Genomic DNA, 15,652 nt, shown 5'->3' with positions numbered 1-15,652 from the left:
TTTTGGTAACAAGCCCACAAGCAGTCCTAGTACTCAGCCAGATTGGGACCCAGTAATGCCAACGATCAGGTATCATTCATGGCAGGGAGGGGTCTTAGATCCACGTTAAATGTTTTTTCCTGAGACAAAAAAGGCAAGACATATTCTGAGAGATATATGTTGTTTTCCATACCATGGGGTATAGCCAGGTGGAAGATTTTGGAAGTAGTTACCAGCTCAGCAAAAGAAAGTCTGAGTTGCTAAGAGAGTTCTCTAATGTTCTCACCGTAAAAAAGAAGTGGTAATTATGTGACATGCTACAGATATCATTTAGTTAACACTATGCTGTTAATCATTTTGAGGTATATAAATGTATCAAATCAATAGGTTATCAAATCAACATCTCTATTGTACACAATGTTGTATGTCAATTATATCTCAATAAAGCTCGAAAAATATCTCTGAATCCTTGCTCTCTGAAACTATTCCCTAGGTGGATTTCTCATTCACTTCTTGGTGAGAGAAACAGGTTCCAAATTGTTCTAATTGAAACATAAATGAATACAGACAGTTATACAGAGAGAAAGTATTGGGGCCTCGGATCCCACATAGGAATCACTGCTGCTGCTGCTGAGCGCAGACGCCGCTGTTCATACTGCTGACTCTCCTGATGCTGGACACGGGATCTTGTGGTTGCACTGCTGTCTCTGCTGCTCCTGGCAACTGGATGACACTATTGCCACTCCTACCACCTTTGCCAAAAGCATTCTGCACAGTCTCAGCTTCTCTGTGTCACCACATCCTGAGTCAGAGTCCAGCATGTGGTCACCCAGGTGGTAGAGCCTCATGCCATTTCCAAGTGCAAGAATGTTTGGGAAAGTGGGTTTTCTTCTCCTGTGGAGGGAAATGGTCTCAGCCTCAAACCAAGACTCTTTAAGTGTGGAATTCTAACGTGGGCAGATGGTCCAGGTTCTAAGTGTGGAGGTTAGGGGTGAGGGATGGGAAAAGAATGACAAATTTCAATTTTTGGAGCAGTGATCTGAGACCAGAACTTGATCTGGTACACTGTAGGCACTCAGATTTTGTTGGATAATGAGTGACTAATCAATGACATCTTTCAACTTATTCGCTTGATAGTCTGTTCTGGGGTCTAGCTTTTGTCTACTGTAGTTTATACTCACAAATAAGTAGAGTGGCATTGTGGGATGATGAAGTGATTACTCAAAATGTCTTATCCCTGCCTTTGTCTCCTGCTTGAATTACAAAACCAAGATCTATAAGACTTCACAGGATGTATATATATATATATACACACACTGACATTTTATATTAACATTTATACTTGTTTGTATATGCACATATTTCTTGGGAGAGTATGTATAACATTTATCAGTATTTATGGACCCCAACAAAAGTCTAAAAACCATCCTAGTGTAGATACCATGCTACTCAATCTTTGGTCCATGAAGAGCTAAGAATCAAACTGTTTCAGCAGATCCAGTGATGTAATGTAAATGCTCCTTTTTTCTTTGACAGTTACTGGGGCAAGGCAAGGTAGAGGTTTACCTGCTTACACTCACTTTCAATTTCTGTACCTATCTTACCGTGAGTTGATAACAAACACCTCACAGGCCAGCAGTGGCTCACAGACCACACTAAGTAGCACTGGTTTAGATGACTTGTATTCTAGAATGTACCCTGGAGCCAGATAAATAGCATATGAAAAAGCAGTTAATGGGGATTCCATTTCCAGTAATAAGGTAGGCTAGGTTTTAAGGCTGCCTCTTGCACTAAAAAGAACTAAAAATCATCAATAAAATATAAAAAGCATCCTAAATTATAGTAGAACAATCAAGAGAATAATCATTCAGGCCAATATATAAATGTAGGCAAGTAATCCAGAGAGAAAAGTTGTTTTTATCCTTAGGGCATATAGCAAATCTGGAAAAATGTTAGCTGTGGTTTTCTCAAGGCTCATGAGCTGTAATAGACAAGAAATTATGCCCAGAGCTTACTCACGTGGGGAACATAAGGGACATCCCCTCCCTGAAAATCTGGGCCAGGAGTGTCACTGAGTGAACGGGACAGAATTTTGAATTGGGGAGACCAGCAGAGCCAGAATCAAAGGTGAAGGCACAGAGAAAGGAGAGCTGAACAGAAAAAGCATTGGAGGTCTGCAAAGGGTTCCCCTCAAGTCTTCAGCTCATCAGTGCATGCATGTAAGGAAACTATCCAAAGACAGGAAAGAATAATCTAGAAAGACTACAAGGAATAGTACTTAGTGCTCCACAGAATTGGAAATAGTGCCTGTTCCCACCAACCAGACTGGAAAACCTTACAATTTGCTGGGTAGAGTATTCAGAAGGGTCTTGTGTCAGTAGTTGGGAATAATCTGCCCTGCTCCAAACATTGTCCTGTTTTGCTAACAAATGTTAAAAGCATGACCCAAAAGGATCCAAGAAATTGCAAATAACTCAATGTATCCCAGAACTAAAAGCTGACGATTATTTGTGGAATGCATAAACATCTAGAACCTAATGAAGTAAAATCATGTCTGGCAACAAATAAAACATAACCAAGCATGCAGAGAAAATACAACACATAAGGCAGAGAAAATTAATTAATTTAAACTAACCTAGAACTGACACAGATGCTAGCATTAGCAGTAAATGACTTTAAAGAAGTTATTGTAAATGTGTTCCTTCTGTTCAAAAAGTTACAGAGGAGACATGAAAGTATATAAAAGACCAAAATCAAAATTGTAGGGATGAAAATGTCTAAGTTGAAAAACACTCTGAATGCAAGATGAGATTAAAGATAGATTTGCTATTGCAGAAGAAAAGATTAGTAACTTTGATGACATAGCAAAACAAACTCTCCAAAATTATGCTAAGTAGTAATTATCACAGTGTATTGTTGGGTTTGTAACATATTTAGATACGATGTGTATAACAAAACAGCCCAAAAGGAAGAAATAGAAATAGAGCTACAGAAAGTTATGTTTGTATATCTCACTGAAATTAAGTTAGTATAAACTGAAGTGAGTTTTGATAAGTATATGGTAAACTCTAGAGTAACTACTAAGAAAATAACTCAAAAATATAGTGAAAGTTATTAATTAATTAAAATATTACAGTAGAAAATATCCATTTAATAGAAAGGAGTCAGTAAAAGAGGAATGGGGGAAAACTTGAGACACAGAGAAAATAAAAATAAAATAGCATCATAAATCCACTGTATACATAATAACATTATATTTTAATGGCTTAAACAAGTAGATCAAAACACAGATTGTTAGACTGAAAACAAGACAAGATACAAGTATCCTGTATACAGTAGACACACCTGAGACTCGATTACAAATGGATGAAAATTACAAGGATGTAAAAGATGCCTCAGGCAAATGGCAACCCTAAGAAAGCTGGACTAGCTACACTCATATTAGATGAAAGAGACTTTTTAAAAAATGCAAGTAAGATAAATAGAGACATTTTATAATTTTATATTTCTAGTCAATCCACCAGAAAGATAAAACAATTATTGACATATATGCACCTAATAACTAAGCACCAAATACATGAAAACAAAACTGATGGAAATTGAGAGAAATAAATGACACAACGATAATAGTTGGAGACTTCAATATGAATACAACAGCTATGTGGAAGATCAACAAAGAAAAAGAAAACTTGAACGATACTATAAACCAACAGTATAAACCTAACAGACATTTATGGAACACTCCATTCCAATCATAGCAAAATATACATTCTTCTCAAATGCACATGGAGCATTCCTCAGGATAAACCATATGCTAGGCCATATGACAAATCTTAATGAATTTAAAAGGATAGAAATAATACAAAAGCTGTTCTTTTATCAGAGTGACATGAAGTTAGAAATCAACCAATTACTCAAAGAAATTTGAGAAACTCACAAACGTGGAAATCAGATAACACAATTCTGCATAACCAGTGGATCAAAGAAGATATCAAAATGGAAATTGGAAAATACTTTTAGATTAATGAAAATGAAGTATCCTCAGAAAGTTAAAGATAGATCTAGCATATGATCCAGCTATCCCACTGCTGGGTGTTTATCCAAAGAACTTGAAAATGCAAAGGCATAAAGATACTTGCACCCCTATGTTCATTGCAGCATTATACACAATAGCCAAGACTTGGAACCAACCTAGGTACCCATCAAGGGCCAAATGGATAAAGAAGATGTGGTATTTATACATGATGGACTACTATTCAGCCATAAGAAATGATGAAATCTGACCATTTGTGACAACATGGATGGACCTTGAGGGTATTATGCTGAGTGAAATAAGTCAGAGGGAGAAAGTCAAATACCATATGATCTCACTCATAAGTAGAAGATAAAAACAACAACAAACACATAGCATTGGAGATTGGATTGGTAGTTACCATAGGGGAAGGGGGAAGGAGGGGGGCAAATGGGGTGATTAAGCTCACATGTGAGGGGATGGACTATAGTTAGTTTTTGGGTGATGAACATGATGTAATCTACATGGAATTCGAAATATGAAGTACATTAGAAAATAAACAAAAAAAAAAAAGAAAATGAAGACGTAGCATACCAAAATTTATGGGATGCTGCTAAAAGAATAAGAGAGATTTACAGCTGTAATGCCTACATTAAAAAAGAAACATCACACTTCAATCACCTAACCTTCTACCTTAACTCAAAAGGAAAAGAGGACCAAACCAAACCAAAAGCAAGCAGAAGGAAGGGAAAAGTAAAGATTAGAGTGAAAATTAATGAAACAGAGAAAAAAGAATAGGGAAACAATATATAAAATTCAGCAACTCAAATTTGGTCCTTTGAAAATCAACAAAACTGACAAAACTTCAACTGCATTCGTTTAAAAAAAAACAGGGGCTGGCACCAGGTCTAGTGGTTAAGTCCGGCACACTCCACTTCGGCAGCCCGGGTTCAGTTCCTGGGCATGGGCCTACACCACTTGTCAGCAGCCATGCTGTGGGAGCGACCCACATATAAAGCAGAGGAAGATTGGCAACAGATGTTAGCTCAGGGCTAATCTTCCGCAAGCAAAAAGGGGAAGATTGGTGACAGATGTTAGCTCAGGGTGGATCTTCCTCAGCAAAAGCAAAAAGAAACAGAAAGAGAAGACTCAAATTTCTAGGCTCAGCAATGAAAGAAAAGACATTATGACTGACTATACAGAAATGAAGAGAATATAAAAAAATACTATGAACAATTATATGCCAAAAATTAGATAACTTTGATAAAATAGGTAAATTCATAGATACAAACTACTAAAACTGATTGAAGAAGTAGACCATCTGAATATATGTATAACAAGTCAAAAGATTGAATCAGTTACCAAAATGACCCACAAAAAAGCCTAGGCCCAAATGTCCTCACTGGTGAATTCTACCACATATTTAAAGAAGAATTAAAAACAATTCTTTATAAAGTCTTTCAGGGAGGAGAAGAGGAAGGAACAGTACCACATCATTTCTGAATAAACCTGAGGCCAGATTTATTCAGATACCAAAACCAGACAATGATATCCCAAGAAAAGAAAACTACAGGCCAATTATCTCTTATGAATATGGACTCAAATCCTCAACAAAGTATAGCAAATCAAATCCAGCACGTATAAAAAGAATTATATACCATAGCTAAGTAGAATGTATTCTAGGAATGCAAGGTTGGTTTAACATTCAAAAAAATCAATTAATGTAATATAACATTAATATAATAAAAAGCACATGCTTATCTCAATAGATGGAGAAAAAGCCTTTGATAAAATCTGACACCATTTCGTGATTAAAAAAACACTCAACAAACTAGTGATAGAAGAGATTTTCCTCAATCTGATTAAGGGCATTTATGAAAACCCTTAAGGCTAACATCATATTTAATGGCGAAGGAATGATTGTTTTCCTCCTAAATCAATGATAAGACAAGGATGTCCACTCTCAGCACTTCTATTCAGCATTGTGCTAGAGGTTCTAGCCAGACCAATTGTGTAAGAAAAAGAGAATTTTATCTTTCTGCATTCAATGCATTCAAAATGTAAATGAAGAAGTAAAACCACCTCTATTCACAGATGACATGATCTCGTACATAGAAAATCCTAAGGAATCCACCAAAAAGCTATTAGAACTAATAAAGAAGTTCAGCAAGGTTGTAGGATATGAGGTCAATATACAAAAGTCAATCATATTTCTATACAATAAACAGTAAACAATCTAAGAATGAGATTAAGAAAATGTTCCACTTACAATAGCATTTTAAAAAAATATTAGGAACACGTTTAATACAAGAAGTGCAAAACTTAAGCTCTGAAAACTACACAACATTGGTGAAAAAAATTAAAGAACACCTACTATGTTCATGGGTTAGAAGACTTAATGTTGTTAGAATGGCAGTACTCCCCAAACTGATCTATAGATTCAACACAATCAAATACCTAACTGACTTCTTTCTAGGAATTGACAAACTGATTCTAAATTCTGATGGGAATTCAAGGGACCTACAATAGCCAAACTTATTAAAGGCGAACAAAGCAACAGTACTCAACACACTGTGGTACTGGCATCTGGGTAGACATATAGATCAATAGAATAGAAGTAAGAGTCCAAAAATAAAACCATGTGTCTATGGTCAACTGACTTTCAACAAAGGTGCCAAGACCATTCGATGGAGGAAAGAATAGTCTTTTCAACAGGTGATGCTGGGAAAACTAGATAGCCACATGCAAAATAATGAAGCTAGACACTTACCTTACACCATATACAAACATTATTATAAAATGGATCAAAGATGTAAACATAAGAGCTAAAACTATAAAAGTCTTAGAATAAAACATAGGGGAAAATCTTCGTGACATTGGATTTGGCAGTGACTTCTCTGATATGAGACCAAAGGCATGGGCAACAAAAGAAAAAGTAGGCTAATGAGAGTTCATCAAAATTCAAGGCTTCTGGGCTGGCCCCATTGCCTACTGGTTAGGTTCCGGTTTGGTTCCTGAGCGCAGACCTTTACCACTTGTCAGTGGCCATGCTGTGGCGGCAACACACAAACAAAGTAGAGGAAGGTTGGCAACAGATGTTAGCCTGGGGCTAATCTTCCTCAAGCAAAAATAAAAAGAGAAAGATTGGTGACAGATGTTAGCTCAGGACGAATCTCTTTCTACAAAAAAAAAAAAAATTAAAAACTTCTGTATATCAAAGGACCATATCAACAAAAAAAAGCAACCACAGAATGGAAGAAAATATTTGCCAATCACATATCTGATTAATATCCAGAGTATATAAAGAAATCTAATGACTCAATGACAAAAACAACACTATTTTAAAATGGGCAAAAGAATTCAATAGATATTTCTCCACATAAGATATACAAATGCCAGCAAATGCACGCATAAGTGTGTGTCTGTATATATACACACAACACACACACACACACACACACACACACCCCTTCCTAATGGATGTGAAGTGGTGCCTCATTATGGCTTTGGTATCCATTTCCTGACTGATTAATGATGTTGAACATCTTCTCAGGTGCTATGATACACCTATATGCCTGGTGGTTAGTTGGTCTGAGGACAGGGTGAATTAACACTTATGTTTATTGGAAATACAGTTTCAATATGGGATGATGAAAAGTTCTGCTAAGATGGTTATATCTCCAAACTGATCTACAGATTCAGTGCAATCTCTATAAAAATCCCAGCTAGTTTCTTTGCAGAAACAGATAAGTTGATCTTAAAATTCATGTGGAAATTCAAGGGACTGGATAAAACACTCTTGACAAAGAAAAGCAAACTTTAAGGACTCATACTGCTGGTTTCCTCCTAAGACAAGGATGTCCATTCTCAGCACTTCTATTCAGCATTGTGCTAGAGGTTCTAGCCAGAGCAATGGTGCAAGAAAAAGAGAATTTTATCTTTCTGCATTCAATGCATTCAAAGTGTAATCATTACACTGTATTACCAGCATGAGGACGGACATATAGAGCAACAGAATAGAATTAAAAGGTCAGAAATCAACCCTCACATTTACGGTCAGTTGAATTTCAACAGGAGCGCCGAGACAACTCAATGAGGAAAGGCTAATCTGCTGATATAATTGTGTAACCACATGTAAAAGGATGAAGTTGGACCCTTGCCTCCCACCATATGAAAAAATTGTCTCAAGGTAGATCAAAGACCTAGATATAAATGCTAAATATATAAAACGTTTAGAAAGCAATATATACATAGATCTTCGTGACCTTGGACTAAGCAATGGTTTCTTAAATATGACACCCAAAATACATGTAACAAAGGAACAAATAGTTTAATTGGACTTCATCAAATTTAAAGCATTTGTGCTTTAAAGGACACCCTCAAAAGAGTAAAAATATAGCTCCAGACTGGGAGAAAATATTTGCAAATCTTATATCTAAGCAACTAGTCTCTAGAAGATATAAAGAACCCTTCCAACTCAAAAATTGAGAAAAAATAACCCAGTTTAAAAATTAGCAAATGTTTGATAGATATTTATCCATGGGAGATATACAAATGGCCATAGGCACCTGAAAAGATGCTTCACCTCATTAGTCCTTAGGGAAATGCAAATCAAAAATACAATGAGCTACCACTTCATGCTTCCTAGGACAGCTAGAATCAAAAAGACCAATATTGGGGGCTGGCCCGGTGGCACAGTGGTTAAGTGCACGTGTTCCGCTTCTCGGCGGCGCAGGGTTCACCAGTTTGGGTCCCGGGTGCAGACATGGCACCACTTGGCAAAAGCCATGCTGTGGTAGGTGTCCCACATATAAAGTAGAGGAAGATGGGCATGAATCTTAGCTCAGAGCCAGTCTTCCTCAGCAAAAAAGGAGGATTGGCAGTAGTTAGCTCAGAGCTAGTCTTCCTCAAAAAAAAAATAAATAAATAAGACCAATATTAATAAGTGCTGTGAGATTATGGAGAAATTGGATGGGTAGGAATATAAAATGGTGCTACCACTTTGAAGAGAGTCTGGCAGTTCCTCAAAGTTTGAACATGGTGTTACTAAATGACTCAGCAAGTCCATTCCTAGGTATTTACCCAAGAGAAATGAAAATGTATGTACACACAAAAACTTGTACATAATATTCACAGCAGCATTATTAATAATAGCTAAAAAGTAGAAAGAAATGTTCATCAATTGATGAATGAATAGATATAAGTAGCATCCATGCAGGGGAATATTATTTGGCAATAAAAAGGAATGAAATACAGATGCATGCTACACGTGGATGAACCTTGAATACATTAAGCTCCATTTTAAAAAACCAGAAACAAAGGATCAAATGGATTGTTTGATTCCATTTATATGAAAAGAGCAGCCTCTTTTTGGACAACAAGATTGGATGAGCTTCCAGGTTAATGAAGGCATCCATGTGCCAGGAAGGTGGCACATCCCCGTTCCACAATGAGAGGAGCTCCACTTTGGCGGCCCAGGGTTTTGCTGGTTCCAATCCTAGGCACAGACATGGCACTGCTCATCAAGCCATGCTGAGGCGGTGTCCCACATGCCACAACTAGAAGAACTCAGGTGTGTCAAAAAGGGGCTGGGTCCTGGGAGATATGGAGAATATGATCATGGGACATCAAAGGATCATTGCCCACGTTTTCCTTTCACGATCAGGGTACTGTCAGACTCTAGCAGCAATCCACTCTAAAATGGAAGTGATACATGCAGGATTGGATTAGCACAGGGGTCAGCAAACTACAGCCTATGGGTCAAATGCAGCCCACTGCCTGTTTTTGTAATAAAGTTGTTGTGGAACACAGATATATCTGTCCATTTAGGCATCATCTATAGGTGCTTTTGCACTATAACAGCAGACTTAAGTAGTTGTGAGACAGACTTATGCACACAAAGCAGAAAATATCTACCACAAACTAGTTGCATAACAAGTGGCTTGGATCCCATGTCAACTACCACTGTTATATCTTTACATTTTCCTCAGCTCTTACGAAGACCTAATGGGGAGTTGCAATGACCAGCTGACATAGAGAAAAGACGAGCTTGGCTCACAAGTGTGTAAGCTCACTATATTGGTGAGCCAAAAGTGAATGGCTGCTGCACTATAGCCCCATTCATGGATGGCCGAAGACAATGTTGAGGGAACTTCCTTCCAATGGGCAGAACTTCAGGTGCTGCTCCTATTCATCCACTTAGTGCAGAGACAAAAGTGGCCCAAGGCAAGAATATGCACAAACTCACAGGCAATGGCAATGGCTTATCTGGTTGATCAGGGTCCTAGAAGGGGCAAGATGGGAGGATCAGGGACAAGGATATCTAGGGAAGAAGCATATAGTAGACACAATGTGTTAGGATCTTTTATATCAAGTGTTCATGCCCACCAGAAATAATCCACTATACAAGAGACGCATACACACAGGATCACTCAGCTGGTGGACATTAACCAGCCTTTGTCGTTACCACCACAGAGCTTGCACAACAGGCTCATGAAAGGAGTATGTGTGGTGGCAATGAGGGTGACTATGCATGGGTCTGACAGCATGGGGTCCCTCTCACCATGGCTGATATAGTTACTGCTAAAATGGATGTGTGACTTTCCAGAAACAAATAAATTCTAATACAGGACCAACATGGTGGAGGCCAACCTGCTATTTGGTGGCAAGTTGATAACTGTTATTCTTCTACCCTTGAAAAATCAAAGATTTATCTTAATATAGATTAACGTGTATTCCAGCTATGGGTTTGCCCTTCCTTCCCACAGTGTCTCATTCAGAACCACTATCCAAGCACTCGCACAGATATGATCTTCTAATATGGGACCACACATAACAGTGCCCCAGACTAAGGAAACCATTTTACAACAGAGGCAATGTGGCAGTGGGCACATGACCATGAGAGCCACTGGTCCTACCCCATAACACACCATACAGAAGCTCCCAGCTGACAGAGCAGTGGAAGGGCCTCTTGAAAGTTCAGCTGTGGAACCAGGCTGAAGGTGACACCCTGCAAGGATGGGCACTATTCTGCAGGACGAAGTATACACAAAGGTTTAAACCAACAGCCGTTATATGATGCTGTGACCTTAAAGGATAGAATAAGTAGGTCTTACAACCAGGTGTGGAACAGGAGTGACTCTACTCACCACCACTCCCAGTAATCACTTGGGGTCTTTGTGCCTCCCATCCCCTCAACAGGCTCTACTGCTCTAGAAGTTCAGGCTCCCAGAGGAGGGTGCTTCCATCAGGGAGCACAGTAAGAGTCCCATTAAACTTAGAGCTGTGGCTGCCACCTGTTCTCTTAGGGCTTCTCATGCCAGCAGACCAGTGGACAACAGAAGGAATTACTATATGGGCAGCGGTAATTCATGCTGATCACTATAAGGAACATGAGGGGAGTCAAGGGGGATGTGTTTGGCATTCAGGTGATCCACGAGGGCTTTGCTTGGTATGCCCATCTCCATTTTCTGCTGTAAGTGTGCAGGTTGGAAACCACAGGTGGTAAAATACTGGAAACCAGGACTCGGACTCCTCAGGGATGGGATTTAGGAGAATCTAGAATGACGATAGAAAAGTTGATGTGTTGCTGCCTTGGAACGAACTGGAGCAAGGGCTTCTTCATTCCACTAACAGTCCTTGTTCCCCTTTGCTCAGTTTTCTACAAATTATGACCCTCTAGAATTCTGGAGAAGCTGTGCCCCCATGGAGTAAGTAATGTAAGAAGAAAGTGGAACTGATTAGTGCAAAGGATGGACTGTAGCAGAATCTTTTGGTACCCCACCAAGATTTAGTACACTCATGCCTCAGCTGCTATCTGTGTTATGGCTAAAAACACACAGCTGCCCCATTCTCCAGAGAACTGCCTTCAGCTCATGGAAGCTGCTGGTTATAAAATAGACAATTTTGAAGAACCAGACTCCTTGAGGGCTCTACAAAGCACATAGGTCTTGGCCTACGAATTCTGGAGCTCTTTAAGTTAGAAAACAAAAGCTCCACATGCTGGAACACTAAATCATCCTTCTCTTCTCCTCTCCCCATATTTCTGTGCCTCCTCCTTCACTTTCACTTTTCTCCTCCCCTCCACCTCTGCCCTCTTCTCTCCTTCCCCTCCACCTAGAAAATTCAAAGTAAATATTTCATAATTTTATGATAGCAAAAGCCTTTCTAAACATAACCCAAATCTAGAAATCGTAAAGTAAAAGACTGAAAAACCTGACCATCTGTAATCAAAATTTTGGTATAGCAAAAAAACATGGAAAAGTGTTATTATTTGTAATATCTGTAATGAAGATTTATTAGTCAATGAGATCCACAAAGTTGCTCTTCTATGCTCTTCACTCTTCCTTCTTCTGGATGAAGATGACCACAGCAACCTTAGGAGCCACATAATGAACGTGGTACCAACTCTGTCAGCCTGAATCCCTGAATGACTGTGTGGAGCAGATAGTGCTGCCTCCCAACCGCCCAACACACTGCTCAGTTAGGACCACACTGAGCAGCTTATAGGCCAAAATAATATTCTATTATGTTGAAACACTGAAATTTGGGGGTTTAATTGTTATAACTACCATGTTACCCTAATTAATATACGCTCTTATACCAACAGCCAGGGTCAGAACACTAACTTATCTCAGAGAGAAGAGAAGGCTAGTGTTATGGGCTGAATGTTTGTGTCCCCCAAATTAGTATGTTGAAGACCTAACCTCCAAATATGATGGTTTTTGGAAATGAGGTCTTTGGGAGTTACTTAGGGTTAAATGAGGTCATAAGGGTGAGGCCTTCAGGTGGGATTAGAGCTCTTAGAAAAAGAGATGCCAGGGGGCTGCTCCCTCTGTCCATCATGTGAGGGGTCACAGAGAAGGTGGCCGTCTGCAAGCCAGGAGGTGAGCTCTCCCCAGGAATGAATCTTCCTTGACTTTGGACTTTCCAGCCTCCAGAACTGTGAGAAAATAAATTTCTGTTGTTTAAGCAACCTCATCCATGGTATTTTCTTATGGCAGACCAAGCCAACTAAGACATCAAGATTCATATTTTCATTTCAAATTTGGGATTAAAGTTTTAACAGGATTAATTTTTTAATACTGCAATGAGACTGTACTAGTAACATAAATTAAATATAAAATCATACAATATAGCCAGCTAATTTTTATGGAACCCACTATCCAGTGAAGGAAAGGTTAAACGTGGCAGAGTTGGAAGCCCTTATCAGGAAAAACAACATAAAACTTTTTCATTGAGAATGGATTGAATAAACTGTTTTGCTTGTTTAGCAACAACAAAGCATAAAAGGTATATTGTCCAGAAGAACATCAATAGGTTGTGGCTATATATTGGAGACAAAAATGGAAAATGAGGAGGTAACTGTGGAAATAACCACTTGGTCCTCTTGGAAATGCTTGAGAGGGTCTTTGTAGGGGTTGGAGAGCCTGGTAAACAGTTATAGCCAGAACCTGGAAATGTGCTGAGGAGATTCAGAGCTAGATTCTCCTTCTCTTCCACTCTTGTTAGCAGAGTAGGGAGCTGGGTCAGCAGGTCTGAATCTGCTCTTCAAAAGAACACGCTGATGCCAGCCACTGAGCTCCAGGGACTGCCACTTTCTAACAAGCTCAGATCCTTGACCAGGGACCTGCTATTGTATCACAGTAGCACAGATGTCCTCTCTTGCTGTCCCAGTAATACACAGAGCATTTTGGGGCATCCTCACTCCTGGAATGTTGGTCATGGGAATACAGTCCACTGTGCCAGCCTAGGCGCATCCCTCCATGGGACAATGAGAATGTGGACGTCAGTGTGTTCCAATCCTACTCTGCTTATGAATGTTCCCTGATAGGTTTTACACGTGCAACATGTGGCACTGTGACTTGTGTGCTGTGTCCCTTTGAATCACATTTGAGTTATATACTGAAGGATTTCTCTAGGATTGTTCTGACCCCGACTACACCATGGACTAATCTCCATCCTGATGTAACAAATGGGCATGAATAGCATTACAACCTGAGCACTGAAAAGTGAGCAGCATCAGACTGTTTTACATTTGAGTGGGAACATAACTGCAAAACAGCAGGTATTCCAGCTGCCAGCAGGAAATATGATGGGTTTTAAGGAGAAGGAGCTTTTTTTGGTTTTAGGAGGACCGGACTCAGAGGAGTATAAAAGCGAAGAATGGTTATAGCTGGAGGAAGCCACCTCATGCAAGTTGGGAAGGTGTCAACAACACAGAGTCCCAGGCTTTTTCCTCCTCCTTCTTTCCATCCTTCCCACACTTTTGGTCCAGCAGTGATGGCAACAGTGTGGAACTCACAGATTCAAGGGAATAATCAATGTCCAGCATCACCTGCAAAGGTGATGGGGAGCTAAAGGACTTCCCCGAAGCCCTAGGGGAGGGTTGTTCCAGGCACAGAGTGTATCTGGTTCTGAAGCTCTTCTATATTCACCGTGCCAAGTAGGGCAGAAGCTTGAGGCAGAATATAATGAATGATAGCATCACTGCCACCTCCAGAGGTCTCTGAATGTGCAGTGACTGTGTCCTTAGCAGGACATGAATGGAAAATTGGTAACGTGAAAGGCAGAAAAGACATACATGTTAAAGTATGAATATGCATCAACAGTCGAATATTTTTCATGGGTTTCAGGAGACTCACAAGATAGAGAAACAAGTTAACACCACCATGAGAAATAGGTTAGCCAAATTCAGAATGTGAAACATTCTACAGGACAAGTGACCTGTTTCTCCAACAAATTTAAGCCTTAAAAAGAAAGTAAGGTGGGGTGGGTGGTATGTTGTAGAAGAAAAGATACTTAAAGAGACGTAACAACAAATGCAACATGTGGACCTTGTGTGGTTCCTACTTCAGAAAACCAACTGAAAAAGATATACCACAAGACACTTGAATATGCACTAAGTATTAAGTGAAACTAGCCAATTATTCATAATTTTATCAGGTGTGATAATGGCATGGTTCTTATATTTTTTTAAATCCTTAGTGAGAGATGCACATATATATATATGTATATAACTATGAAATTATAGGATTTGCCTTTAATATACTCCAGGAAAGATGAGTGGGAGGAATAGATGAAACATGAGGATAAAATGTTGATAACTGTTGAAGCTGAAGATGAGTAATGAGGGTTCATTATACAATTCTCCCTACTTTTGTGTATTTGAAAACTTCCAAAATAAAAATAGTTTGAAAAAGAAACATGGAGATAGGTACAGAAGAAACTGCTTACAGCATTAAAAGTGGCTTCTTATAAGGAATAGTAGTCCCAAGTGAAGAGGGGTGGGGCAGCATATCATCTCTGTCTGGGAGAGTTTACAGTTTACTGTAAGCTTGGTAGTACTATTTTACAATAGTATTATATGATAAAGATGAAAATAAAGTGCACAATAAGCCTCACTGGTGCTGGGCTCTGGAGATCCCGGGAGGGAGCCCACAGTCCTCTGGGGAAGAAGCTGGTCACAGAACATGTGAGCACAGGTGCAGTGCAGAGGGGTCTCCAGGTGCAACTGTGCACAGAAAGTTTCCCTCTAGGGAGATGCTTCCCATGGCTTGTGGAGGTGCCCTAGCAGAGGTGGCATTGGGAGGGGGAAGAGATGACATTCCATTGGAGAACTGGCAGTTTAGGCTCAAGAGTGATGTCAACACTGAGATTCTG

The 15,652-nt window shown here is 39.3% G+C and overlaps 1 protein-coding gene across 5 annotated transcripts in view; it reads left to right on the top strand.

Annotated features, from left to right (window-relative positions):
• LOC124226946 (patr class I histocompatibility antigen, A-2 alpha chain-like) overlaps positions 1 to 15,652 on the top strand; it is a 445,476-nt gene that overhangs the window by 62,346 nt on the left and 367,478 nt on the right. The window lies entirely within an intron of this gene.

The sequence above is a fragment of the Equus quagga genome, chromosome 15 (assembly GCF_021613505.1).
Source record: "Equus quagga isolate Etosha38 chromosome 15, UCLA_HA_Equagga_1.0, whole genome shotgun sequence".
Classification (NCBI taxonomy): domain Eukaryota; kingdom Metazoa; phylum Chordata; class Mammalia; order Perissodactyla; family Equidae; genus Equus; species Equus quagga.
This window is presented reverse-complemented; position numbering and strand designations above follow the sequence as displayed.